General features: G+C 39.6%; 1 non-coding gene across 1 annotated transcript; it reads left to right on the top strand.

Annotated features, from left to right (window-relative positions):
• Positions 1 to 578: 578 nt before the first annotated feature.
• On the top strand, positions 579 to 661 carry TRNAL-UAA (transfer RNA leucine (anticodon UAA)). The gene has a single exon. It is a non-coding gene; the product is annotated as a tRNA-Leu (tRNA).
• The last annotated feature ends 16,341 nt before the right edge of the window (positions 662 to 17,002 follow it).

Here is a 17,002-nt window from a genome sequence, read left to right as displayed (position 1 = left end):
GTTGAGAAGAAAAGCGGCCCATAGGGACGGGCGTCCAAGAACTCTGCTGCTGCCCATGCAACTCATTCCTTGAAGTTTATTCTACCTGGAATGAAACAAACCAAAAAACAAACTAAACGCCACTCTCTGGGCTCCGTCCCAGCACCGCCACCACTCCCGGGCGCCTCCTAAAACGTGCTGCTAGAAATCCAGAGGTTTACGAGCGTGTTTGTTTCCCGCGCCCGCGCACCTCGAAACCTAAAGTAGAGCGGCTGGGCCCGAGTTCCGCCTAAGCGACCGGAGGGTCGTCGTCGTCGTCGTCGTCGTCGTCGTCGTCGTCGTCGCCGCCGCCGCCGCCGCCGCCGCCGCCGCAAGCGCGCCGAGCTCGGCTGCAGTTGCCCTGGCGGCCGCGGCGGGCCAGGGGCAACAGTGAGCTGCGGCGGCGTCAAAAGGAGGCTCCGGCTGGCAGGCAGCTCCATTTCGGGCTGGGAAAACTAAGGGAGCGGCGGCGAAGGGCCCCCGGCCTTCTTAAGGGCGGGCGCGAGGAGGACGGTGCAGTACGACTTGTAGGAAGAGCGAAGAGAGCATCGTGTGCCTGCACCAGGATGGCCGAGTGGTTAAGGCGTTGGACTTAAGATCCAATGGACACATGTCCGCGTGGGTTCGAACCCCACTCCTGGTAGATAGTTTTCCTCTTCTCTCATTAAAAAATTAATTTATTTTTAAAATGTAAATTTCACCGAGCAAGCCATGTCTTGTACTCAGGAATTCTGTCTCCTGGCTGAGAGAGGCGGAAGCCCGACAAGACGCGGCCCCGCCTCCCACAGACCAGAGGCGACTCAGCGAGCGGGGGCGCGGGCGCTGTTCCCCGGGCCAGGACGGGCGGTGGGGTGGGCGTCGCTGCCGGTCAACGGCTTCGCGGGGCTCAGGTGGGGTTGGGACTCCGGCGGCAGCTCGCGCCGCGGGGATCAGTTCTCTCGCTTGCAGGGAGGCAGCCAGCTGGGCAGGAAGGGCGCTTGTGATACAGCATCATAGTTAGAAAAGTGCCTGTGCAGAAAAGTCAAAAGTTCATCTCTACCTTTTCCTAGTTTTTCGCCAAAATTAATTGTATGCACACAATTCTTCCGTTAAATCCATGAAGGCGGAGACAGTATGTATCATAGCTACAAAATGGACTCTAATTGGTAATCGGCTAAGAATTTTAAAATACGAATGGCGCGGTCTGCTTTTTGTTTTTTAAATACTTTTAAAAAGTGAAAGTAATCTAAAATCAAGGGGGGGGGGACGTTGCAAGTACAGTGGAAAGATTTTTTTTTTTCAAATCATTTGAGAGTAAGGTACCAAATAGATACTCCAGTACAACCGTTAAAATCAGGGAATTAAGGTTGATAATTTACCACCATCTAATCCCCAGGCCCCATTTAATCACCAGCGGTCCTTTAAAGTAAAAGTCTCCTGTTCAGAATAATGCATTGCATTGACTTGTCACATTGCCTTAAGCTTCTGCGATCTAGCACGATTCCTCAGTCTCTCCTGACTTTCATGATCTTGAAACTTCTGAAGATGACAGGCTCGTCTTTTTGTAGAACATCTGTTTGTCAGTTTGGGTTTGTCTAATGTTTCCCCTTGATTAGATTCAGGTTATGCTTATAAATAAAGCAGGGCTATCCTGGAAGTGACACTGTGTTTGCATTGTAGTCTCTCAGGTGGCATGGTTTTGGTCTGTCCTGTTACTGATCTTAACTTAGTTCACTTGATAAGGCTTTTCTGCCAGTTTTCTCCACTGTAGTTCACCCTTTGTGATTAATACATATTTTGAGGGGAAGTGCTCTGAAGTTATGTAAATATCCCATTCCTCATCAAACTTTCCATTTTATTCAATTATTATGGAATAAGGCATGTAAGTATGCACCCATGGTGTCCTATTTTAATTAATGGTTACAATCCATTTTATAATTATTACTTTTCATGCTGAAAGTGTCCCAGATTCGGTCAGTGGGAGTCTATTCAAGGCTGACCTTTGACATGTCTTCATCATTTTTTAGCACTCCTTACTTCCTAGTCCAAGATATTCCATGCTTACCTTGTACGCCTCCTGACCCAGACAATGTAGAATCAGACATTTTGAAAAGAACCCCAGTTTCCTTTAGTGGAGAATGCTAGTTAGGAAGCAAGATCTCAGTAGTAGGTGTGCTCATTGCTTTTGATGTGTTACTGTTCCCAGGCCCCCTCAGTAGAGAGAATCAGGGAGTATATGTGTCTGTGTGTGTGTCCACACCTATATTTATCTATATATATGTATCTATTTAGATTTGGGAGTTCCTACCAATACTCTAATTCTGATCCAACCCTGTAAATTTTGTTCTAGTTTTTCTATCCGTATTTGTAATTCTCAAAATTGCCCCCATCCCCTGCCCCAGTGTAACATCTACCTTGCTTGGGCCCATCTAATGGATTTAGAATTAAATTGTTCAAGAAGAAGGGAAGAGGAAAAGAGAGAGTGTCTAAACCGTTTAGAAATAAGCATCCTGCCAGCACTGAGAACTGGCTATGCGTCAGTCGCTGTTAGACATTTGAGATGTGCAGATAAATAAGCCAGCCTCTCCTTCAAGGAGCTGAGATGGTGAGAGACAGAGGTTTTAGTAAACCACATTTATAATGAGGAAATATAAATTATGCCCAAGGTGCTAAAGGAGAAGTTCCAAAAGCCCTAACTCTTTCCCAGAGTCAGCTTTAGTTGAGAACTGAAGGAAGAGGGGTAGGGTTCAGGGAGAGGCAGGGAAGAGAGGGAGAGGGATACAGGTGGGGGAAAACATCTTGAAACCATGCTAAGTTTGGTGCCTGGAGTCCACTGAAGGATCCAAAACAAGAAGCAACGTGATTAGTGTTACATTTGAAAGTATATCTGTTGATGTAGAAACTCGGTCGGTCCGTATATGCTCAGGACAGGGGGGCATGTTGAATTGGCAGAAAATATTTTTTAGGGGAAAATTATTTAATTCAGTCAACAGCCAGTTAGACTGAGCACAGTCTGTGTCTCTCTTCCTCCTTAAAAGCTGAGCAAGGGGAAGAGCAATATTGACTTAACAATAATAAATTAAGTCCCTAAATTGATCTATAAATAAGAGTGTGGATTTATAAGCTTATTTTAAGTTATTCAAAATGGATTTTTTTCTGTTGGATTTCATGCCGAACTCGGTAGGAAAAGTATTGCCAATACATATAAATAGTGACACCTACTGGTTAAATTGAGGCAAATTTGTTTGCTAAATTCTGTCTGCCTTATTCTGACTGTAAAATCCTGATGGCTCTTCCACAGTTACTGTGTTTAGGAGCACACTAAGGCTATGTGTAATCCAGCCAGTAAATTGACCTTTGTTTTCTCTCTTTCAGTCATTAATGATAAATCTGCCATTGAAAAGAATCTCAAATCACTGACAGCACTTGCATGAGCTGTTATTTTAATTGTATGCATAGGGCTTTTATCTCATAGCCATCATCTTTGTTTCTTTCAATATAATATAGTTTATTCAAACTCCAAAACTCACTCTGAAGTTGAAGAGAAATAGGGATTTGGATTAGTCATCAGCTTTACAGAAGTCATGTCCAATTTTAGAAATCTTGAACAAGAAGCTTTCTTTGTCCTTAGTAGCAAGTTGGAATTTGGGGATCTTAATTATTCCCTTTGTTTCACATTTTGCTTTTAAATACAATTGCAGCTATTTAATGAACAAATTAATTGCATGTCACACATTTGCTAATTGTTCAAATGATATAAATGATAATTCCTCAAGTTTTAATGAGTGTGTTCAGTTACAAAGATGCCATGTAAGAATCAGGGACATAATTCCAGGTCCCTTGCATCCACTCTATTACTGGATAGAGATGCATTGTGAACCACCCGGTTCATTTGTGAACCACCTGGTTTCATTTTTATCCACACAGGTTTTGATGTCTCTGAACAACTTATCAGAGTGCTTGGCAGAGAAGCAATGATTGCACTGGGTCCTTACCGAAGTGAGATGGAAACTGCCTAGCAGAATGTCTCTATACATTGTATGCACTATATAAATACTTGTTGAATAAATGAACAACGTTGAAGTCCACTGAGTATATTTCACAGTTCATTCTATTTATTGTACACATGTTAATCTTCATTTAGGATATGTGTTTTAAAATGTACTCAGGATTTGTTTTACTCAGGTATGGTAAGACACTCAGATACAGAAATGACTGTCATGAAGGAAGAATTTTTTTATACTCACAGATTCCCTGGAAACAAGAGCCACGGCACACCATGCAGGGCCGCATAGGGGAGAATTAGGGTCAGTCAGGAGGCAGAGGGAGCAAGGAGAAAGCATGGGCAAGAACTTTTATTGTGGTTTTCACAGGAAGGAATGGGCAAAGCAGGGTAAACAGTCTTAGGATCGGCTACTTTGAGTAATTTCAGTGGGCTCTGGAGTGTAGGGGCTGCCCTGAGTATTCTGGTATTCCTAGGAATTATCTAACCCTGGGAGAAGCAGTCCCTCCCTGGTCAGCAAGGCCCCAGATGTCAGAGCATCAAGAATACAGAAAGTAAGAAAGTATAGTTAGTATGGTATGGGTTCAGGCATGCTCACACTTTTTTTTCCCTTCTCTTCCTCCTTCTTCAGCTAAGGTAGACCTTACTCATTAGGAGAATCAAGATTCAGAAGCCCAGAGAGACAAACACTTAAGTAGTTTTTGAATTACTTCTATCTGGATAAACTATATAATATACCTGTGCAATTCAAGTCTCAAATTTATCTTTTGGTTTAGGTTGTATTTTCCGTCATTTTATTCATTACTATAGTGTAATGAGGCTAGCAGTTCTGAATAAGGTTAACTTTTAAAATTGCATTGGAAAGATGGATTACTAAAAAGAGTGTTGCCTATTCATCTCAATTCCACAATCTCCTTTAAATATAAACATAGGAGTATGTGTATTTGTAAAATATGCAGTGTAGGTCCCAAGTGGCAACATAGAACTGCGATTAGGAGTCAGATGGCCCAAGTGTTTTTTTTTAATATATAAGTTTCAGGCGTACACCATTGTAATTTGACATATGTATGCACTATGAAGTGATCCCCACCACATGTGTAGTTACCATCCATCACCATACAGTTGACCCCCTTCATCCGTTTTGCCCACCACCCGCCATGCCCCTTCCTCTCTGGTAACCCTAATCTGATCTCTGTATCTATGAGTTTGTCTTTGTTTTATTTTGTTTGTTTGTTTTGTTTTTTGATTCCACATATATGTGAAATCATACAGTATTTGTCTTTCTTCTGACATTTCATTTAGCATAATGCCTCCAAGGTCCATCCATGTTGTTGCAAAGGGTAGAATTTTGTTCTTTTTTAATGGCTGAGTAATATTCCATTGTATATATAGATGTAGATAAAGATATAGATACCATAGCTTTTTAATTCATCCATCATTGGAAACTTAGGTTGTTTCCATATCTTGGCTATTGTAAAAATTGCTGCAATGAACATACGGTTGCATATATCTTTCTCTTTTTTTTTTTGCATATATCTTTTTGAATTAGTGTTTTTGTGTTCTTTGGATAAATACCCAGATGTGGAATTGTTGGGTCATATGATAGTTCTATTTTTAATTTTTTGAGGAATCTCCATGCTGTTTTCCATAGTGCCTGAAGCAATTTACAGTTCCACCAACAGTGTACGAGGGTTCTCTTTTCTCCACATCCTCTCCAACATTTGCTATTTCTTATCTTTTCTATTATAGCCATTCTAACAGGTGTGAGGTGATTTCTCAATGTGGTTTTGATTTTCATTTCCCTAGCAATTAGTGATGTTGAGCATCTTTTCATGTGCCTGTTGGCCATCTGTATGTCTTCTTTGGGAAAAATGTCTATTCAGATCCTCTGCCCATTTTAAAATCAAGGTTTTTGTTGTTGTTGTTGAGTTATATGAGTTCTTTATATATTTTGGATATTAACCCCTTACTGGATCTATGATTTGCAAATACTTTCTCCCATTCAGTAGGTTGCCTTTTCATTTTGATAATGGTTTCCTTTGCTGTGCAGAAGCATTTTAGTTTGATGTAGTCCCATCTGTTTATTTTTGCTTTTGATTCCCTTGCCTTCGGAATCGGATCCAGATGTTTTATTACTGTTTCATTCTCCTTACTAGTAATTGGTCACTTCAGATTTTCTATTTCTTCATAATTCAGTCTTGGAAGATTGTATATTTCTAGGAATTTATCCACGTCTTCTAGGTTGTTCAATTTGCTGCTGTAGAGTTGTTCATAACAGTCTCTTATGATCCTTTGTATTTCTGTTGTATCAATTGTAACTTCTTTTTCATTTGTGATTTTATTTATCTGAGTCCTCTCTTTCTTTCTTGGTAAGTCTAGCTAAAGGTTTGTCAATTTTGTTTATCTTTTCAAAGAACTACCTCTCAGTTTCATTGATCTTTCCTGTTGTTTTCTTAGTCTCTAATTTATTTCCGCTCTCATCTTTACTATTTCCTTCCTTCTACTAATTTGGGGCTTTGTTTGTTCTTCTTTTTCTAGTTTCTTTAGGTGTAAAGTTAGATTGTTTATTTGGAGTTTTTATTGTTTCTTGAGATAAGCCTATATTGCTATGAACTTCCCTTTTAGAACTGTTTTTGCTGCATCCTATAGATTTTGGTATGTCATTTTTCTGTTTTCATTTGTCTCCAGGTATTTTTTAATTTCTCCTTTGATTTCTTCAATGACCCATTAGATGTTCAGTAGCATGTTGTTTAATATCCATGTTTTCGTGTTTTTTCCCATTTTTTTCTTGTGATTGACTTCTACTTTTGTACCATAGTGGCTGGAGAAGATGCTTGATATGATTTCAGTCTTCTTGAATTTATTGAGATTTATTTTTTGACCTAACATATGATCTATCCTGGAGAATGTTCCACATGCACTTGAGAAGAATGTATATCTGCTGCTTTCGGATGGAATGTTCTGTACATATCTATTAAGTTCTTCTGATCTAATGTGTTATTTAAGTCTGAGCTTTCCTTATTGATTTTCTGTCTGGTTGAACTATCCATTGGTGTAAGTGAAGTGTTAAAGTTACATACCTTTGTTGTATTGCTTTCATTTTTTCCCTTTAAGTCCATTAATATTTGCTTTATATATGTTGGCCTCCGCTGTTGGGTGCATGTACATTTATAAATGTTATATCTTCTTGCTTGATTGACCTGTTTATTATTATGTAATGCCCTTATTCATCTTTTATTAATCTTTGTTTTAAAGTTTATTTTGTCTGATATGACTATAGCTACTCCAGCTTTCTTTTCATTTTCATACGCATGAATATATTTCTCCGTCCCTTCACTTTCAGTCTGTGTGTGTCCTTTCTTCTGAAGTGAGTCTCTTGTATGCAGCACATAGATGGGTCTGGTTTTTTTTAATCCATTCAGCCACTATGTCTTTTGATTGTCAAATTTAGTCCATTTTCATAAAGTTCTTATTGACATGTATGTTAATTTCATTAGTAGTTTTCTGACTGTTTTTGTAGTTCCTCTCTGTACCTTTCTTCTCTTTCTCTCTTCCTTTATGTTTTGTTGGTTTTCTTTAGTGTTATGTTTCTATTCCTTTCTCATTTTCTTTTGGTTATTTACTATAGGTTTTCTCCTTGTGGTTACCGTGAGGTTCATATATAACATACTATGCAAATAGTAGCCTGTTTTAAGTTGGTAGTGACTATAATTTGAACACATTCCAAAGCTTTATCTTTCACCCCCTGTAATGTGAATGTTATTCTTCTTCATGTTGTCCCAAAGGTCCCTTAAAGTATATTTACTTTTCTTAATTCTTTTTAAATTTTGCTGCTCTGTCTGGGTGAGTTCTATTGCTTTGTCTTCCAGCTCATTGATTTGTTCTTCTACCTCATCCAGTCTGCTACTGAACCCCTCTAATGTATTTTTCAGTTCAATTGTAACTTTTGTTTGGTACTTTCTTATGTTTTTTTATCTCTTTGCTGACATTCTCACTGTGTTCATCCATTCTTCTCCTGAGTTCAGTGAACATTTTTATGACCACTACTTTGAACTCTTTATCATGTAGTTTGCTTATCTCTGTTTCATTTAGTTCTTTTTCTGAGTTTTTTGTCTTGTTCTTTTGATTGGAACATATTCTTTTGTGTCCTTATTTTGCCTAATTTTCTGTGTTTGTTTCTATATATTAGGTAAATCAGTTCTCCCAGTCTCAAAGGAGTAGCCTTATTTAGGAGATGTTCTGTGGGGCTCAGAGGCACAATCCCACCTGGCCACAAGAGCCAGGTGCTCAAGGGGTGTCCCCTATATGGGCTGCATACACCCTCCTGTTGTGTTGGGGTGTGGCTATTGCTGTGGCATGCTGATGGACTGGGCTGGACCCTGGACTGGCTGCAGGGCCTGGCCATGGCCATTCCAAGTATTAATCCCAGCTCCAAACCTTATTAGCTGTGTGACTTTGGACTGGTTATTTAGCATCTCCAAGTCTTTGTTTTCTCACCTATAAAATGGGATGATAACAAAAAGTACCTATCAAATGATTTGTTGTGAGAATTAAGTGTGATGTTGATAAAGTGCTTAGGAAGTACATGGCATGTAGCATGATCAAGAGATTAATCCATTGTTATACTTCAGTGATTCTTACAAAATGTACTTATGGACTGACTATGAGACCAGTTTTGTTAAAAAGGTAAAAGTTGTTTATGGAATTGATTCTGCTGTAGGAAATACATTGTATTTGACATAGAAATTACAGCAAAAGACACAATTTTTAAAAGACATGAAATTTTGGAGAGGGGCTTAGATTGCATTCTTCTGATTTGTTCATTAAACTTCATTTTTCCATTTAAAATCTTCAAATGCCTAATTTTCCATCATCAGCATCTCTTTACAAACAAAATTCCCAAAATTCCTTTAATAATTTGTATGTTAAAAAATAGCACAGAGGGGGCTTCCCTGGTGGCGCAGTGGTTGAGAGTCCGCCTGCCGATGCGGGGTACGCAGGTTCATGCCCTGGTCCGGGAGGATCCCGCGTGCCGCGGAAAGACTGGGCCCGTGAGCCGTCGCCGCTGAGCCTGCGCGTCCGGAGCCTGTGCTCCGCAATGGGAGGGGCCGCAGCGGTGAGAGGCCCGGCGTACCGCAAAAAAAAAAAAAAAACAAAACACAGAGTTCTAAACTCTAAGTTTTCAAATTCATGCTAAGTGAAGTTATTGTTTTCCCTTGAGTGTCACACCCACTGGATTAGTCACAAATAGCTATATTAAGGATGTTGTTCGCATTGTTTAAACACTAGCAATTCTGACCCACCCAGTTCAGCTACAATTTTAAGAGCAACCTGACAAAAATTTTTTTTTATTCCACATAAGAAAAGTAAGAAGCCCCTGTCACTTGGAACATATGCAAAATAATATATAATGTAATGCTTTTAAGTGTGGAAAAGTGCTTCATACAGTATAGCCTGGCATTCAAGTCTATCACTATGCAGGAGAACTCTTTTACAGTGATTCAGTGTAATGCCTAATTTTATTGGTGCATTACAAAGAAAATATGTAAAAGCATACATAGAATGAAATTTTAAAGTGGCCTAATGAATTGAAATTACCTCAGTAATGTACTAATTGAATCAATTAGTCAATTTCTTTCATGCTGATTTTAGTCTCCTGTGAGTAATTCTCAGACAAAAATGAGATGGGGATGAACTTGGATAATTCTGGATGGAGAAGCCCTTTAGGTGAATCTGGGGTGAAGAGGATCCCTCCCATTGCATTTCTCTATTCTGCTTCTGCATCTCAGTACCATAAGCCATCCCAATGCCTGCTTATAGAATACACAGCTACTGCTGCCTTTTGCCCACATTTTCAAAATGTCTAGGAAATTCTTGTGGAGAAATATCAGCACTGGAAGCAGGGCAACCTCTAGTTCCAACAGAACAATTCATTCATTCTATAAGTATTTTTTAAATGACTAGAATGAGCAATGCTATGCTGGCTGCTGGGATACAGCAATAAATAAGAAAGACAAGGTCCTGTCCTCATAGAGCTTACATTTTATTAGGAAACACAGGCATTAAACAACTAATTACAACATTGATTTTTTTCACAGTCACAGTTTCCTTCTTGAACTGTGGGGCACAGTTCAGAGTAGGAGAGGAGAAGCAGAGACCTTTCAGAGAGCAGATAGAATGTGAATGGAGGATGGCCCATAGCCATCTGCCCATCACCAGGAGAGAGCCTGGATTCAGCTCACAGAAAGAAAGAGAAAAAGAAAGAGAGAGAAAAGAGGGAGAGAGCGAGGGAAAAGAATGGGGGGGGGGGTGGAGAGAGAGAAAGGAAGGAAGGGAAAAGGGGAAAGGAAGAAAGGAGGAAGGATAAAGGTACCCAAGACCTCACTTGAATTCTTGCATCCAGTTGTTTTGGAATCAGCTCCACACTCGTGTTTCCAAGTTAAGACAGTAAATTCCTCTTTTGCGTATGTATGTACACAAGTTTGTGTTGGTTTCTTGTTATTTGAAGCTAAAAGAGTTCTGACTAACATAACTTTTAAGTATTGGTATAAATTGAGTATCTTTTTGAATATCAAAGAAGCAAAAAATTATAATATTTCAGAAGGTGAACAAGTAATGGCTTCATGAGATTTAATTGTGGACTTGTTGAATATTAGAGTTCGAAGGGATTTACTTAGACAAAGCTTGCAATGAGGCAGAAATAACCCACTGACCACTCCTGGCAGATGTAAACTTGTCTCTAAACCAGTGGTCCTTAACACTGATAACAGTGGTCCTGGAGGACATTCTGGAAGAAAGTAGGGCACTTGTGGGTTGTCATAATAATTTTGTGGGGTCTACTGCCATTAGGGAGGGACCGGGGGGCTGGGCATGCTGCAATGTATGGGTGTTCCACACAGTAAAGAATTATCCTTCATCCTGCAAGATTTTGGAATGTCCAGCAGGCTATCCCTGTAGGTTAAAAGTCTGTTTACCTGAACCCACAACCTAAATCCATTTTTCATATTAAACATAAAATGTTTTTGCAAGCTTTCAATATACAGTGCATTTTCCAAGTACACAATTACATGTAAATCAAGGGAACATTGTATTTTGTTTTATTCAGAATTTCTTCAAGAGTTAGTTTCCCTTTTGGAAAACTCACATGACTCACAGCAAAAGCACTGATGGTATTTGCGTCACTGATTCAACACACCTGCATCAGCATGTGTTTGTAGCTGTTGTACTCCTCATGATTCAATGGGCTCTGTCTTCTATAGTCACACTCTAGCCCTTACATATTGAGGTATAATTTAGAACCAGAAGTCTTCAACCTTCTCAGTCATCAAGATAGGCCTTTCTGGTGATGTTCACTTTTGCAACTTGGATAAGATGGTTTTGGACAAGTTCTTCACTGTAAAATTAATTACTAAGTATTTTATACTTTCGTCCACTAGTATTAGCCTCCATTGATGACTTTGTTTGAAAAAACTATTACTATGATCTTTTCCTATGTCCATCAGTCCTTCTATATTTCTTAGTTGGCATTCTACTATAAGATAGACTTTTCTCTTCTCCCTCACGTATTAATTCATTTATTTATTTATTATCAGTATGGGCTCATGGATTCCTATTGTATTCAATTAGTTATAATCCATACAATCAATACTAAAATTTCACTGTTCACATTTTTAAAGATTTGGCCAGTGGGAGCCCCATCCTGTTGGTCTCTTCTCCCTGACTCTCTCCATATCTGCCAGCCAAGCGGACCCAGTCTGCTTGCTCTGGTCACGTTGACCTGACACCCTTGCCAAACCTGGCCCATACCCATCTCCCAAGCAGCTATGAATCTAAATGATGAGCTTGGCACAGCTCTTTTAATAACCTTTATTTCAGCTATTTTTTTTAGGTTATTGAGATCATATTGAATTTTGATTCTGTCATCCAGTGCATTCACTGTCCCTCCTACTTTTGAGCCACCTAAGCATTTAATACATTTTATATTCAAGTTGTTGATAAAATCTTGAACATAACAGAGCGAGACTTTCCTGCTATTAGAGATATCCTTTCCAGGGGGAATTGATACATTAATACACATCTGTGTATGTCATTGTTCAACCAGCTCCAAACTTACTTTTAATGATTATCCAGTTTACATTTATTCATTGTGACCACAAGAATATCTTGAGACTCTTTTTTCTAATGGTGTGCCAACATTAAAATGCGCTCTGTCTATGCATAGTAGTGACCTCATAAAAGATAAAAATTATGTTAGTTTGACGTAAGATGTTATTAATGAACCCATGCTGGCTTCTACTGCTCATTGCTTTCTTATCAGAGGGGTTAAGTAACTTGCTCAAAGTAGTGCTACTAAATGAAGTCCTGGAATTTGAATCCAGGCTGGTGTATCTCTCAAGCCTTGCTCTTTTCACAGCATCTCCATCAGTTTACATGGAGATGGCGAAAGGACTTCCTATTTCTGCTTTTACATTATGCTACTTTAATGAGATTGCCAGGGTACAAGTCTTGGCCCATAGGCATGCCCAGTGGCAAGACAAGGGTTAACGTAGGACCCAGGAGTTACCACTGTCTCAGGTCCCTGGTAAGTATACAGGCAGCTATTATTTCCAGTTTTTTGAATCCCTTCCCAAGATGTCCTACTGAACTTCCCATTTGATGTATAGATTGAAACCTGACTTAGAAAAGCAGGTGTATGTCTCTTTGATTAAAAGCCAAGCATTTCTAAAACACAGTTGTGAAACTGAATTATTTGTACATGTGAAATATTTACTCGACATTATTTTCTCTCTCAGAATATCAGTATTTCAAATATAGGTCTCTATGTAGCTTTTTAGTTCAAGAAAGTTAAGAATTTTTTGGTTGTTGTTTACTTTCTTTATAACACCTTTAATCTAAGGCTCACAGCTTAGAAAAGCTCACTACAGCTTAGAAATGCCACAAAAGCCACAGACATACCCCTACCCATGTACTTGAAGAAGGTGGCTTTGCCTGACAAAATAAGAAAAGAGTAACAAACAAAAATCTCCTTAAGTACTAGGAGTGATCTATTGAGGCTTTTTGCTGGATATGGTAGAATGTTGTGTGCAAAGATCACATTCTTGAGGTTGTGGTTGTGTTGAAGGGGTAAGAACAGAGTAAGAAGAAGGATTCTGAACAAAGGAAGATTTAACTTGACTAGCGGGGAGAAAAATCCCCACAGTGGAGTCTGTAAATTCAAGAGAAATGGTGGGAGTCCTCACTGGGATACTCGGAGATGAACTGCACAAAATAACAGAGACCCTTCTGTGGGGAACCATCCCAAGCTGGCAGCTTCTCAGACAAGTCTACCCACCAGGACCGGAGGCACTTAAGGCTCTATGGCTCTCTCAGCTTCTGTGTAATGGGTCCCTGCCTACTGCCTCTCAGGAAAATGGCCTGTGGGCCCCTAAGTCCTTCTAGTGCAAGGGATTCTCACAATGCTGTGTTGCACCTGAAACTGAGCCAGCATGAGGACCCTTGAAAAGAATCCTATGAGCTCATTGATTTTATCCGTACAAATATCTTTTTTCTACACAAAATCTTTATACAAAGGAACATTTCCATTCCCTGTCATGATCTAATAAATCTAGGTATTTTCTCAAGGTTTTATTCACTGTTCAGAAAACAATATCGCTGACGCCGCTTGTTGTATCCCTCCCCACACATATTCTTCACATCATCCACAGTAATTGAAGCGCAGTGTTTGATGGAAACAGAACTGCCTGGAATAAAGACCACATTGTCTAGCTTCTCTCTTAACTGCAAGCAGCAATGTGAATAATTGGCCAGTGACTTACAATTAGAAGTGTTACTGGAAAGCTTCCAGGAAAACATACTTAAAAGATCGTGTAAGCATGCCCTCTGCCTGCTCCTGGGAACATTAATTTGATGCTTCAACCATCATATTGGACCATGAAGATGGAGGTCACAGCCCAGGATTGGAAGAGAAGTCAACTAGAGCTTTTTGCCTGAAGCCTTAGTAGGGTCTCCATCCCAACTCTGGACGACGAACCTTCAGACATCCATGAAGACTGACATAAGCTGTTATTTGGAGAAGGTTTCTTTCATCTGTAGCCAATGCTAGTCCTACCTGGTATTAGTACAAATTAGTATAAATATTAATATTAGTATAAGAAATATAAGAAAGACGTTACTGACCATCTCCCCATAATAACACTCTAGCTTTTTCTTTTTATCACATCTCCTCTTAATCCTGTTCTGAAATAATGACATACAGTCTAAAGGAATTGTTAAATTTTCAACTTGTCTACCTGAGTATTGACTTAGAAGAGAAATACACGCTTAATTTTTTTTTTTACTTCTAAGTAAAATTACGATATGCTAATATTAAGGTGCCAGGCAAAGCAGACGGCATCCTTTGCATATTTTAAGTTTCTTTAGGACACTAAAGGAGTAGAAGAGTCTCTGAAAGTGAAAGCTCTGGTCCCATTCATGTGTCCCTCCTCTCTGGATCCTCCCATTCTCTGCCTCCCCAAGGACCCTCAGACATATGAGATCAGAACTCAGGAGAGAGGCAGGCTAGAGATATTAGATGAGAGTCATCAACATATAGGTGACAATGAAAGCAAAGAGCTGAATCCGATTATTCAAGAATAAAGAGATAAGTGAAAAGAGGGTCTCTGATGAAGTTCTGCAGAAAGTTCACATTTAAGTAACAGGTAGAGAAAGGGAACGCTTCAATGAAGACCGTGAGGAAGTGGTCAGAGATTCTGAAGGAAAAACAAAACAGAAAGGACATTATCCATGTCTTTTGTTGATTAACTGGTGAACAGTGTCAGCTTCTTGTGATCTGGGAAATAAGATATGAATGGATAGATGGTTACTTGGATGTAGCAACTAGGAGGGCATCAGTGAGGACTGATGGAAAGAGCAGTTTCAGGTGGCAGGAATGGGGGTGGAGAGAGGTTCAGGCAGGAGGGGGATGAGATTCGGTGCATAGACATATCCAAGGCTACATCCAACACACAAACTATTGTGCTCAATGGCAAAGTCAGTTGTTTGATTTTTTTAAAAAATATTTACTTATTTGGCTGTGCCAGGTCTTAGTTGCGGCACGTGGGATCTTCAGTTGCAGCATGTGGGATCTATCTAGTTCCCTGACCAGGGATGGAACCTGGGCCCCCTGCCTTGGGAGCGTGGAGTCTTAACCGCTGGACCACCAGGGAAGTCCCAGTCAGTTGCTTGATTTATTGGACTTTTCAAGTACTTGAAAGCAAATTAAAATTTGTGTGCAGACTCAACCTTTGTTGGAGGAAAAAGAGAACTGGAAGGCAGCTTTTCTGGAGGGCAGATCTTTTTTATGGCAGGCACCACAGTGCTGCCAAAGTGCCTGGTTGGGGCTTCTGGGAAAGGCAGGGAAGCACTAAGGGCCACCACTAGGTTGAATCTTCACATCAGCCTTGAAAGGCATTAGAGATCTGAGCAACTGCTCCGCTGTACCCAAAATCGGGCAGTTACCACAGGGAGGGAGGCTGAAACCTGGAAGAGAAGAAGCCAGGCCGAGAGCCTGAGAAACTGACTGGCCTTTTGGGAGCTAGAATTAGGATGGAAATTTGGAACTTGGAAGACTTTCTGTCTTTTTTCCCACTGTTTGTATTTTTTTATAATTATTTTCTTTTTGCAAAAGCTTGGTATTTTGTAAAGTTCTCTAATCATGCTTCTTCTTTTTATCTCTCTTTCTCAGTGCCTAGACTTATCGTGTGCTAAATATATTTCACCATTTTATTTACTTCGGGCTGAAGTGCTGACACCATATGTGACTTCTCCACATCCAACTCCAAGCTGCACATTTCAAAGATAAATCACTGTAATTATTTATTCTCTTGAGAAGGAGCAGAAGGTGGAAAATCGAAACTAATATGCACCTTTACCCACCCAAATGAAGCTCTGGAACCCGATTGCTCTGAACCCTTAACTTTTGGCTCCCTAGTTCCAGATGCTCTAACAGTCTGAGATAATTGAGGTTTGTGGAACAAGTTGGGAAGTTTTACTTCTTTTTCAAAGACTACCAACCACAGCTACATATTTATCAGGATTTTTACTGAGTCCTACAGTGTCAGCTGTTAGGGCTGGTAAATTCATCAAAAACGCAGAAATAAACTGAAAACTAGAGGTCTGGAATTCAGGATGAGCTTTCAAAGCTAGGACTAGGGAAGTTTTTCTTTGGTTGCTTTGTTTATTTTTTAGAAGGCAATTTTTTTTCTCACTAGCCATTTTCTTAGGTAACTTAAAATGCAATCATAATCACCAACTCGGATCCCCTTCCCTTCCTGGTGGCAGAAAAAGAAGTTTATTAAAAATTATTTCCTGTTCCAGTCTGAGGCAGAAAGAGAAGTTTTCTGGACAATTTTTTCTTTAGATGGATGGTCAGAAAAATGGCCCACATAAGTACCTTGAACTGGCTTTGTAAGGATACCATGCATAAAGGTGATCACTGTTTTCTTCAGGAAATGTACCAGTGTCAGGGCCTTAATGTCAAATACAACCTCTTATCCCAACACAGTTGCCAAGTGCTGCTTAAAAAAATATAAACTTCTGCTGCAAAAATTTCTTGGTTCATTGCTGAAGAGTACTTGCCAGGCCTTTGGGAAAAACCGTGGTGGGTCAGAAGTGGTTCATGTTTTCCTTTTCCCTACTCTTGCCTTTTTATTTTAAACACTTTAAAAATGTAATCTCTTAATCACATGCTGCCCAAAGAAATCTTGGTGGAAAATGGGTTTAACCCATTTTCATATAAGCAAATTTTTTAGATGATGAAAGCTAGTCATAGCAGAAGCCAAGAAAATAATATGCAGCTTCCAATTCATTGAAGGTCAGTTTTTTAGAAGCTAATCTGTAGACTAACATGTCAAATTTATATGAATTTACAAAATTCACTATTTTCTTTTACAGAATGTTCAATTTAGCAAAATGTCAGCATTTCATATGGGAATCTTTCAGCTCTTACTTTTTTCTTTTTTTCTA

The sequence above is a fragment of the Delphinus delphis genome, chromosome 14 (genome assembly GCF_949987515.2).
Source record: "Delphinus delphis chromosome 14, mDelDel1.2, whole genome shotgun sequence".
NCBI classification, from domain to species: Eukaryota; Metazoa; Chordata; class Mammalia; order Artiodactyla; family Delphinidae; genus Delphinus; species Delphinus delphis.
Note: the sequence above shows the minus strand (reverse complement) of the source record. Positions and strands in the feature narration are given on the sequence as shown.